The sequence below is a fragment of the Corvus brachyrhynchos genome, unplaced genomic scaffold, assembly GCF_000691975.1.
Source record: "Corvus brachyrhynchos isolate BGI_N302 unplaced genomic scaffold, ASM69197v1 scaffold1560, whole genome shotgun sequence".
Lineage (NCBI taxonomy): Eukaryota > Metazoa > Chordata > Aves > Passeriformes > Corvidae > Corvus > Corvus brachyrhynchos.
Window position 1 is genome coordinate 1 of NW_008235946.1, and position 11,354 is coordinate 11,354.

General features: G+C 44.8%; 2 long non-coding RNA genes across 2 annotated transcripts; both read left to right on the forward strand.

The window, feature by feature from the left end:
* The first annotated feature begins 9 nt into the window (after nt 1-9).
* Nucleotides 10-5,993, forward strand: LOC108445075. Its single transcript, XR_001859822.1, has 3 exons — nt 10-2,178; nt 3,887-4,123; nt 4,847-5,993. It is a non-coding gene; the product is annotated as an uncharacterized LOC108445075 (long non-coding RNA).
* A 2,727-nt stretch (nt 5,994-8,720) lies between these two features.
* LOC108445078 lies at nt 8,721-11,107 on the forward strand. Its single transcript, XR_001859825.1, has 2 exons — nt 8,721-9,086; nt 11,033-11,107. It is a non-coding gene; the product is annotated as an uncharacterized LOC108445078 (long non-coding RNA).
* Nucleotides 11,108-11,354: the final 247 nt, after the last annotated feature.

The window sequence follows — 11,354 nt, forward strand, 5'->3', positions numbered from 1 at the left end:
TCCCAGGGTCCTCCTTTCTACGCTTTTAAAAGACAGGGACAGTGTTTCCCCTTTCCGAGTCACCTGGGACTTCACCTGACTGCCATGAGTTTTCAAATATCATGGAGAGTGGCTTGGCAACTCTGTCAGCCAATTTCCTCAGGGTCTGGGATGCGTCTCATTGGCTCCCATACACTTAAGTACATTCAGGTACCTGAAGTGATCACACACCTGATCTTTACTGATAGTGAGAGGGACTTTGCTCCCCCAGTCCTCATTCTGCTGTTCATCCACTCAAGGTGTGGAAAGAGAGTTTGCCATTGGAGACTGAGGCAAAAAAGCTGTTGGGTACCTCAGCCTCCTCATCCGCTGTTACCAGTTTTCCAGCATTGTTGATCAGGGGCTAACACCTTTGACTTTTCTGGTTAATGGGCCTGTAAAATCCCTTCCTTTTACTCTTTGCCTACCTTGCCAGGTTCAGTTCCAGCTCCACCTTGGCCATCCCTACACAACGAACTTGATCTCTATACCCTTCCTGGGTGACCTGCCTTAGCTTCAACCATCTATGCATTTGCTTCTTTCCCTTTAGTTTGACTAGCAGTTCCCTACTCAGCTATGCTGGTCTCTTGCCTTCTTTGGCTGATTTCTTGCTCCTGGGATTGCTAGCTCTTGTGTTCTATGGAAGGCTTCCTTAAAAATCTGCCAAGCTCTGTTCTTCTCCCTTGTCCCCAAGGGCAGTCTCCTAGGGGATCCCACTGACTATCTCCCTGAAGAGCTGGAAGTCTGCTTTCCTAACCATCAGTGGCCTAACTTTACTCTTACCTGACCCATATTCCTCAGGACTGCCAATTCCACCAATGCATGATCACTGCAGTCCAGGCTGCCTCTGATCTTGATGTTCCCAATTAGCTGCCTTGCATTGGTGACCAACAGATCCAGTAATGCATCCTCTCTGGCAGGGCTGTTGATTACCTGGGTCAAGAAGTTATCCTTCATGCATTCCAGGAGTCTCCTCCTCCTGTAGGATTGCCTACAGCTCACTGTGCTACTTTCCCAGCAGATGTCAGGACAGTTGAAGTCCCCCAGCAGGACAAGAGCCTGCAAGCACAGTGCCTCCTGTAGCTGGAGCAGAAAGGCTTCATCAACAGGTTCCCCTTGATCAGGCAGCCTGTATTAGACCCCAAAACCATGAAGTTCCTTTTGTTGCCTTGGACACTGATTTTTACCCACATGGCTGTTCTTCAGAGACAGATATTCACACTCAATCCTATTCTTGGCATAGAGGGCAGCCCCTCCACCTCTCCTTCCTTGCCTGTTCCTTCCTCACAGCCTGTAGCCATCAATAGCTGTACTCAAGTCATGGGATTCCCATGGGTGTCCCACCAAGTTTCAATAATGGCACAAGGTTGTAGCTTTCTAGCATCATGGTGGCTTTCAGGTCCTCCTGTTTGTTGCCTGTGCTCTGTGCATTGGTGTGAAGCACCTCAGCTGGGCTGTTGGCTGTGTTGCCTTCCTAGAGGAACACTCATAATTCCTTTGAGATAATTTTATGCTGTTTCCCTTTTGGCTTTTATTACCATAGGACTCGTTGTCTTGTCTCCATAAGTGTGCAAGTGTGTTGCAGTGAGACTCACACACTTCAAAGTCAGCAGGGTATAGATGAACTTCAGCTGGGCTCTTGATTTCACCCCCAATGCTGGCATGCCAGCCCTAGGCTCATGTCTGCCAAGCCTGGTCTTATCCCCTTCCCCATTCAAACCTAGTTTAAAGCCTTCTCCATCAGCCAACTCAAAAGCTAGAATCCTGAGCTTTGTGATGTTAAAGGCACAAAGACTGATGTGAAGAATGAAGAATGGGGAAGAAATGTGCAAATCCGATCTCTGCAGCTGTCCACTGTTTTCGTCATCTGTTTTCCCATATTTCCTGTTATGCTGCTGCTTATTTGCCCTTCAGGAGTTCGGAGCTGTGTGAGTTGTCCTTTGGCTATGCTGTTTAGTAATGCTTATAAAATAATGACTGGAGGAATTGTGGGCTCTTGTGGCAGCTTTCCTTCCTTGTGTTGCAGGGATCCAAGGAATAGTGGATGCCTACCGCCAGATTCTGCCTCGGATCCAACTCTACGGGCCGACCAACTTCTCTCCTATTATAAACCACGTGGCAAGGTTTGCAGCACACTCACTGCAACAAGGAACTGCTGCAGTGAGTGCAAGGCCTTTACTCTGGATCTGCTTTGGGTTGATGTTTCTGTTTTCCATGTTTATGATTGAATAGAATGGAATAGTAAATTGACATCATCTTCCTTCCTTAGAATCCCAAGTTTGGTCGTCTGTTGTCAGCCTACAGAGAGCATGTCAGTGCTCTCTTGGTACATACTGATAGGAACCTATACTGGGTAGACACTCACATTAGTTTCATTGCTCAAGTGACATTTATTTCTCTCCCAGTTTGGCATCGTCCTTACATTGCATTTTACAGGGGTGCTGTGTTGGCTGGTCGACCAGTTGGACTGTGGCAACAGTTTCCTCACTGTAATCTCTCTTGCCAAGCTCTGTCACCTCTAGGGCATGCACATAGAATAGAGTGTTGTGCCAAAAAATTTTGCTCTCAAGAATGTTGAGAAAAAGCCTCCAAGAAACTACCAGAGGGCTTGGCTTTCTGTCCCACCATAATGGCATGGCATCTGAGAACTGTTCAGTCAGTGTGCTGATTGCAGAGCATCTGTGCTCCTCTATGGTCATGGGCTTATTTGTGTGCTGCTGTGGCTGTGGTTGCTGTTAAAAATCAATTTCATTTCTTTAAACTTCATTCATTTTGCTTAAGGATGAAGGACTTGGATGTCCTGATAGATTTTAGCTGATTTCATTTTGACAGGCCAATCAGAAACATATACTGTGTTATTTGTTTTATCACCTAGCTGTGTCAGTATTTTTGGTGCTACTTATGTTTGTGTGTATATCTTATATTTGTGTGTATATCAAATATTTCCCACGCTGTGAGGCACTTGGACTAAGGAGATCCATTTCTTACATTTCTGAGGGTATTTTTTAACCTTCCCAGCACTTTGGGGAAATCTTCCTAATTCTCATAATGTGTTAAATATCTCTACTTTTTCTTTCAGATTTAAAGCTAACTATTTAAATAAGGAATCTGTCAGCAGTTGGGTACAGCAATAGTAACTCTTGTGTTGACTGTGCTTTGGAACTGGAAATTCAGTTTTCTCTTATTTTTGTTGTGTTTGCCTCATTTTAAGTCTGTAAGTAGTTGCTATAAAACAGCAGCTGCTCATTTCAGAATCAGGTACTAAACTTTAGTTCGGAAAATGATATAAATTGTAAACACTTTACCATGCCAAGGCATTGCTTTGAGGTACTCCTTTCTTTCTGGAAAAGCTCCTGTATCCTTCCCTTCGTGTTATCTCTGGAATGTCTCATGTTGTCACGGCTGTGTTTTGAGATTTCTAATACTTCCAATGCTTCTAATTTAAACTATTGATAACAAAAAAACCCAAGGCTTTTTGAGTTACACTGCAGGGATATTAAATATCTCTAGCCTTTCTGAATATCAGTCAGCAAGACAGTGCCCATCAGTGAATTTTGTATGCAGCTGTGTTGACTTAGTAATACTTTTCATCTCTAGTACTTTTTGCCAATTGATGTAACTGTTCTTTATAAACTGAATTTAATCCTTTATCTTTTTTCTAGTACAGAGAAAATTGGAAGTGCACAATGAAAATCATTAGGCATAGGAAAAAATGCTCATGAACATAAGTTTCTTTAGTGTTCTGGTTTTGTCTCATCCACAACAACATCTGATTTCTTTCTTAGCATAAAGGAGTGCTCTATCTGCCTTCAGTTATGTGAGCTCTGGTGTTGAAATACCTAACTAGATGCTTTCTTATGTTTTTCAGCAATACTTTATCTTGCTGATCATCACAGATGGAGAGATCACTGATCTAGACCAAACTAGGCAAGCAATTGTTAATGCCTCTAAGCTGCCCATGTCCATCATCATTGTTGGTGTTGGTGAAGCCGATTTTAAAGCAATGGAGTTCCTTGATGGAGACAACGGTGTTCTGAAATCTGTGACAGGAGAGCCAGCTGCACGGGACATTGTCCAGTTTGTGCCTTTCCGACAGTTCAAAAATGTAGGTTGTTTTTAAGTTCAGAAGAGTCCCAGTGCCAGGATGTATGCATCCTAAAAATGACCTGGTCTTGACAAGGCAGCAAGCTGCATGCTCAGAGGGTATGCCCGTGCCGCTTGTTCCCAGTGAGAGTTGAGATCTTGGCTTCTGTGTTCAAAGCTGTGTGTCTTGCTGTCTTGCAGTTCTTGAGAGCCCTCATTGTATAATTGATTTCACATACTATCTCTTGGCTATTGCAGGGTTAAAGGGGATGTTCTCTGTCCTGGGATGCGAACGTTTAGGCAGGAACTGAGATCATATTGTCAAGTCTCTGATGTTGAGGCCCATGAGTGATTGAAGTTGAGATCATTCTTCCTTGCTGTTGAAAGCAGTCCAGTCACTCCCCAGCTCCCCCTGAATTCCACTGTTGGCATTGGCATTCATGCACTTTGCATGGTCAATTGGGTTGAGTGATTCAAATGAAAACCCAAAATAAAGAGACATTGCTAGTGGCTGGGGCAGTTTTGCACTCAGACTATGTAAGTCTGAAGTTGAGGTGAGAATAAGTGGTTTTCATCAGCAGTGCTCACCGAGACTGACTGGAAGTGCTCCTAAAGCCGTAGCAAGGAATTCTTAAAACAGAATGATCATGACAGGTGTTACAAATTCTCTAAAAGAGCTTTTCACTAGGCTAACAAATCTGTTCTCTGTGGTATTTCTGATTTATTCTCCCCATTCTCTTTTCAGGCTCCCCAGGAAGCACTTTCCCAGATGGTTCTGGCTGAAGTGCCCAAGCAGCTGGTGTCATACTATAAATGGCAGGGGTGGCCCCCCCTGGAACTGCCAGAAATCAAGGCAATGTAGATTCAGGATGGCCCTGGCCACCTGTAGCACTGGGGTGAAGGAGAGCTGCTTGCAGCCACATTCTCCCTTGTACACTGTGGGTGCTCAGTGCCTTGAGATCGCACCAGTCACACCACTTCTTTCACTTGCTTGTGCTCTGGGTCTTTGATCTTTCCTATTTCTATCAGAAGAAATGTAAATACAGAAAAACCCCCAAGTGCTGGAAGTTTTTGTCACAGAAAAATCGACCTTGTTGGTTTTCTACCTTGCAACAGCACAAGTTGTGACACATCACACCACACATCCCATCTGCTACTCGCTATCAGGGTGGGCCTCTGCACTGAGTGCTGAGCCTGGTGGGAGAAGTGTTGCACCTGTGTTTGCTGTAGTGTCACCTACCCTGTGCTCCTTGATAGGTGTCTTTCTTCTATCAAGCTGCCTTTGAAATGGGGACCCTTCTGTTCTGGATGTGACCAAAGACTGTTGGTTGGATGCCTGAGGTAGTTCCTGTTGTGCCTTCATAAAGTGCCAGTATATTTTTTTTTATGTTTCAGTGACCATACCTTTCTGTGTTCTTTTTAATCACATTTTTTCTATTAGCAAAATTTTTTTCTGTGATGAACTGCTTGGAGTGACTGTTATAGTTTAAGAACACTGCACTTCGCTTATTTATGGGGGAGAAGTGAGGATTAATCATTAATTAATGAGATTGTGGTGAGATTAATGAGTCACACTAATGTGACTTTAAAAATCCAGCATATGGAAACACTGAAGTGAAGATGCTTTGAGTGAATTCTTTATATCACACAAGTTACAAAATGAAGAAGTAACTTATCTGTGGAACTCCAAGGAGGAGCTTCCTTATCCTCAGTAGTGTGAAGTGTGCATTACATGGTCTGGGGACTGTAGAACAGGCACATGACAGCAAAGCACAAATGTTTTGAGGGAGATGGTTCATTTCCAAGTAGAGATAAAGAAACTTGGGCTTGTCATTGCACTACAAGTGTCATCACTTTCAGTTACATAAATAAAGATTCTACTTTGGCTTAGATAACATGTCTGGACTCTCATTTCCTTCCTGGACTTTTCCCTTTGTTTTCCAGCAATGTGGATGGTGGCGTTTCAGTACCTGAAGGAGCCTAGGTTCAGTGTGATCCAAAACAAAGCAGAGCCATTTTTCCATCATTAACTTTGTTCCCTTTTAATCACTAAGACTGCTGGATCCCACAGCCCTTTACTGCAGCAAGATGAGATGTTCCTTTACTGTGAAGTTACAAAAGAATTTGTCTGTTCTACCATATAAGCCAGAAAATGGTGAGAATGCATTGGCAGATTGCATCTGTGGTCAGGCCCTGAAACTGGTTAAGTTTACAAGCTTGAGTGAGACAGAACTTGGGGTTGAACTCACATCCTCAACTAGACTAATTGCTCTGGGAGGACTCTGCCACCAAACTACCATTACATAGCTTGTGCTTGAAGGGCTGTGGGGTCAGGACCACTGCTGAGCCGAGATTAAGCTGTTCTAATTTTTTATTCAAACCTATTTTGACCGTGATATGTTCTCTCAGGTTACATGAACAGCAGCCAGCTTCCTCTAGAGAAAGCTGGACTGTCTTTCCTGACAGCACCCCATTTTCTTGCATTTCTTGGACTTTCTAAGTCTTGCACTTCAAAACTTAGTCTTGAAAGAAACCAAGCAACCTCTCGAGTCTAAACTGAAATGTGTTACAGGTGTGGAGGAGGGAGGAGAACTGCCAGGTCATCTCTGAGAAACTGCTCTTGTAATACTGTCCCTGCCCGGCTCCCACAGAAGCACGGGTGGGTTCAGTATTATAGTCCGTAGCAAAGAGTCGAGAAAGGCATTTGAGTGCGTTCTGCCAGGAGCATTTATTGCTTCCACACTGTCAAAGGTTGCAGAGGCAAATACCAGCATGATCCTGAAACTCACAATTTTGTCCGGGGGCAGGGGAAAGGCAGGACCAGGGAATGGGGACCAATGGAGAACTCTGGGGGAGTGATGAGGGGAAGAGGCTGACAGCCAACCGGGGAATCCAAATTGGGGTAGATTAACATAACAGAACAATGCATCCCGGGAGAAGCCTTTCTGGTCACCCTAACATGAAGTGGTTCTTGTGGTACTAGGGACTTGTCTTACTGAAAACTCTGTCCCTTGTAATGTATGTTCACCGGCCACCGCACTCTTGTGGTTGAGAACGTCCTTCTCTTGTGATTTTAGCTGCTTACAGCCTGTAGACAGAGCTCTTCTTTGTGTTACATACAAGAAACCTAAGGCTGGTTTTTGTGTGTGTATTTTGAAGCCCATTTTGCCTCTCCTTTTTAAACCTCTGCCAGCTGCCATGCAAAATGGAGTGAATCCTCTGTGTCTGTCTTGTAAGGAGTGCAGTCACTGTTCTGCAGCTAGCTGAGGTATGTCCAGGTGCAGGATTCATTGATGGTAGAAGAGACCTTTCCTGTTTTGGGGAGGAAGAGGCCAAGAAGTGGTAGAGACAGGTCTGAGGAAGTTCTTCCCCCTGTGGTAGCAGACCTGAATTTGAAGGAGATGCTCTTTACCCACAGGTAAGTGGCTAAAATGTGAGCAAGGAAAGGGACACAAGTCCTGTAGTTGTCACCTAGGAACAAGAGCTGCATGGGTGTGGGCCCAGGTGAAAGCCAAGGGAAACTAAGTTTGGAAGCTACTGACCTGGTATGGCAGAATTTTGTTTTCTGTCTTTTACTCTCCCCAGGACACCAGGTTTTAGAGGAAGTGCAGACAGCTGCTGGGCACTTTGATGGAAGGCTGGCGGGTCTGTTTTCTGCCATGTGCTGCCCTGGGTGGAGCTGGAATGCAGACTGATCGAATGGCTGAGTTAGAGGAGAGGTCAGGTTATTTTCCTCAGGACAATGTGTTGTGCATGCTCTCTGTATCTCTCAATCACTGGCTTGATTTATCTTCACGGTGAGCACAACCAACACCCCAGAAGTCTTTTTACCCTTGCCAAGATTAAACAAGCACCTTTGTACTTGTGATCCCCAAAGGTATTTCAGCCTCAGGGCTTTGAAAAAATCAAAAGCTGTTGCATGTGGGAGCTCAGTGGGGAGGGTTCCTCTTGCTTCCTGGACATTCGGCAATAAATACTGGTAACATTTCATGCCAGGCTATGCTACACTACCCAACAGGTAGGGAGAGAGAATGCTTTTTTTGCCTGGATAACTGGTAGGGTTAATGTCTAAACACACAGGGGACTGTTTTGCTAAAAATGAGGCACTGTCTTCAGGTGGGTGCAGTGATGAGACTGCTGCAGGTGTTTGAGGAAGCCACACAAACTCCATGAGGAGGTGCTGTCTTTTGACCAGCTTTGAGCAAGTACTGGATCCATTCAGCTGCAGCATACTTCGGTGGTCTGGATGTCTCATTAAACGGCTTAAGTTGCACTGCTTGCTCCATTCTACTGAGGAAGGGGCAGTCAACAGCTAATTCATGTAAACACAGTTAACAATTGGGAGACAGCAAATGTTAGTTCAGACAGAAGATGTTAATTACAAAAACCTAAGAAGCCGAATTCGCCCTAGTCTTGTCAAGATAGAGGGCACAAGGATCATCTCAGAGACCGCTGAATCATTCCTCAAAGGACTACGCATGCCCAGGGAGAAAGGTGAAAAGTGCACTGTGAGGAAGACTACGGGTCTTCATCAGAAAGACCCCCGAGGAAGAGGAGAGGTCTTCCTCAGCGCGACCACCAGGACACACAGCGCATGCGTGAGCCGTATGCTAATGATATTAATGACTTCTGAGAAATAATTTGTATAACCACAGCTGTCCCCAGGAATGTGATGAATATTCATAATTTAGCCCATCATACTGTGTTGTAGAGAGCACCGGGTGTGTGTGTTTGGAGGAGCGATCCCCACACAGCCGGCGCGCCGAATAAAGCAAATACCCACTTCTCTGACTCTGTCTCTCAAGTGTCTCCTGGCCCAGTTTGTGGTGATTTGACTAGATTCCAGATGGGATCCTAACTCTGCCCGGCTGCCTGATGCAGGGATAAGCAGACCCTCCCAGTTATGGCCCTGAATTTTCAGGGGGAGCTCAGCTGTCCTTTGGCTCACGGCGGGGGCAGACAAGGACCATCTGCACCAATTTAAGGTATTTGCTATTCCTTTGAAACACAAAATACCTGCAGGTCCAGGGTTCGAGTCCCTGAGGGTGGGTCGAAAGTCCCGAGGAAGACTGGGTCTCCCAAAATTAGTCCTGGGCAAGAGGAAAAGTACTTTTAAGGGGTTGGACCCTGACTTTTAAAGGGGTTGGACCCCCCGGGGTTGGACCCCACTGTGAAAGGTACCTTTAAGGGGTTGGACCCCGCTGTTAGGCGCTATTGTACGGCTCTTTGTGTTTTGTCTGTTGCTATTCTGCTGCTGTGCGAGTGAGAGTGGATGAGACGTGCTGTCAAAGTGCGGAGCGAGTGAGGAGGTCTATCTGCGGTTCCGTACCCTGGCGACGGGCTCGGCCAGAGAAAAGCGAAGCGTTTGGCAACAGTGAATGAGGATAAATCATATAAACTGTTGGTTTGGAATTCAACCTTACTGTCCAAAGGGAGGGGGGCAGATTTTAGAGGAGAAAGATTTTAGTTAGTGAATTGAGAACACCCAGGCCCCAACGCTAATTTCCCTTTTGAAATCCTGTGCCTAGTGTGGAAACAGTTGTGGAGCTTGGGTTTTGTGTACATGTATTTGAAAGTGGTATTGTCTATTAGAAAGAGTGAACAGTGTCCAAGTTGCTGGAGGAGAGAGCTTGGTATTAGACAAGAGTGGCAGAGCGTGGCTTTGTGGGAAGGAAGAAGTTGGTTCTCTGGTTTTGGGGGTTTTTGGCTGTGGTGGTTTTTGGCTCATGTTTTAGGTATAGCTGAAAGAATAGCCCTAACTCAAGCCTTGGCGTTAGCTGAAGGAAAACCTATCAACATTTGGACTGATTCAAGGTATGCTTTTGGGGTGGTACACGCTCACGGGGCTATCTGGAAAGAAAGAAGTTTATTGACCTCACAGAAGAAACAAATCAAGCATGCTACTGCAATCATGCAGTTACTGGAAGCAGTGATAAAACCTTCAAAAGAGGCTATAATGCATTGTAAGGGACACTCCCAGGGTAACACTATCCCTGAACTGGGAAATGCTATGGCAGACAAAACAGCAAAGGCCGTGGCTGGCGGGGATCAAATTCAAGCCCTTGCTCTAATCCCTTCCAACATCCTTATGGGTGAAAAACCCCCACCATATGACACTGATGATTTAAATTGGATACAAGAAGGGAAGGGACAAATAGGATCTGATGGGTGGGCTAGAATAAAGGATCTCATTGTAATACCCAGAAAACTGCTAAAATTACTCATCCAAAGCAAACATTCTAAGACACATTGGGGAGTTGATGCTTTATATAACCATTTGAAGGACAAAGTGACAGCATCAAAATTAAAGGAAACAATTGAGGACATAACTTCCACTTGTGAAATCTGTCTTAAAAACAACCCTAATACCACGGTTAGGCTAAGCACAGGAACTATCACTAAAGGAGTTTTACCAGGGGATGTGTGGCAAATTGACTTTTCTGAATTACCTAGGAAGGGGGGATACAAGTACCTTCTAGTCCTCACAGACACTTTCTCAGGTTGGCCAGAAGCTTTCCCTTGTAGAACAAACAAGGCTAGAGAAATTGTTAAAGCTTTAATACGAGAAATTATTCCACGATTTGGGATACCCAGAGAAATTAATTCTGACAGAGGATCACACTTTGTAGCCCAGGTGGTGCAGGGAGTGAGTCATCTACTGGGCATACACTGGCAGTTACATACACCATACAGGCCTCAGGCAAGTGGACAAGTAGAAAAGATGAATCACTTAATAAAGCAACAATTAGCCAAAATTTGTCAAGAAACTAATTTATATTGTTATCAGGCTCTGCCCATGGCTTTGCTAAACATTTAGGTCAAAAATTACAATCAATATGCGCTACAGTTGTTAACTGTCAACTGCCACCACCTGATAAAGCCTTTCATAATGTGAAACCAGGGAATTGGGTTTATGTTAAGTCTCTTTCAGGGGATCCACTCCAGGAGAAATGGGAAGAACCTTATCAGACACTGCTGACCACTCATACAGCAATTAAAGTACAAGGAAAACCGACCTGGATCTATTATACCAGGACCAAACCTGTGCCAAAGCCAGAGTCGGAGGCAAGAAGAACAGGACCTCTGCACCTTCAACTACGAAAAATCAACACAACATACAGATAACATTGGTAATTGGGGCAGGCACATGGGACCAGAATACATACCTTCGATTGCTCAAAGGTGTTGTTGAGAATTTTAATCTAACTGATTGCTGGATATGTTCCCAGCTGCCTGAGAATTCTGCTAGAGGC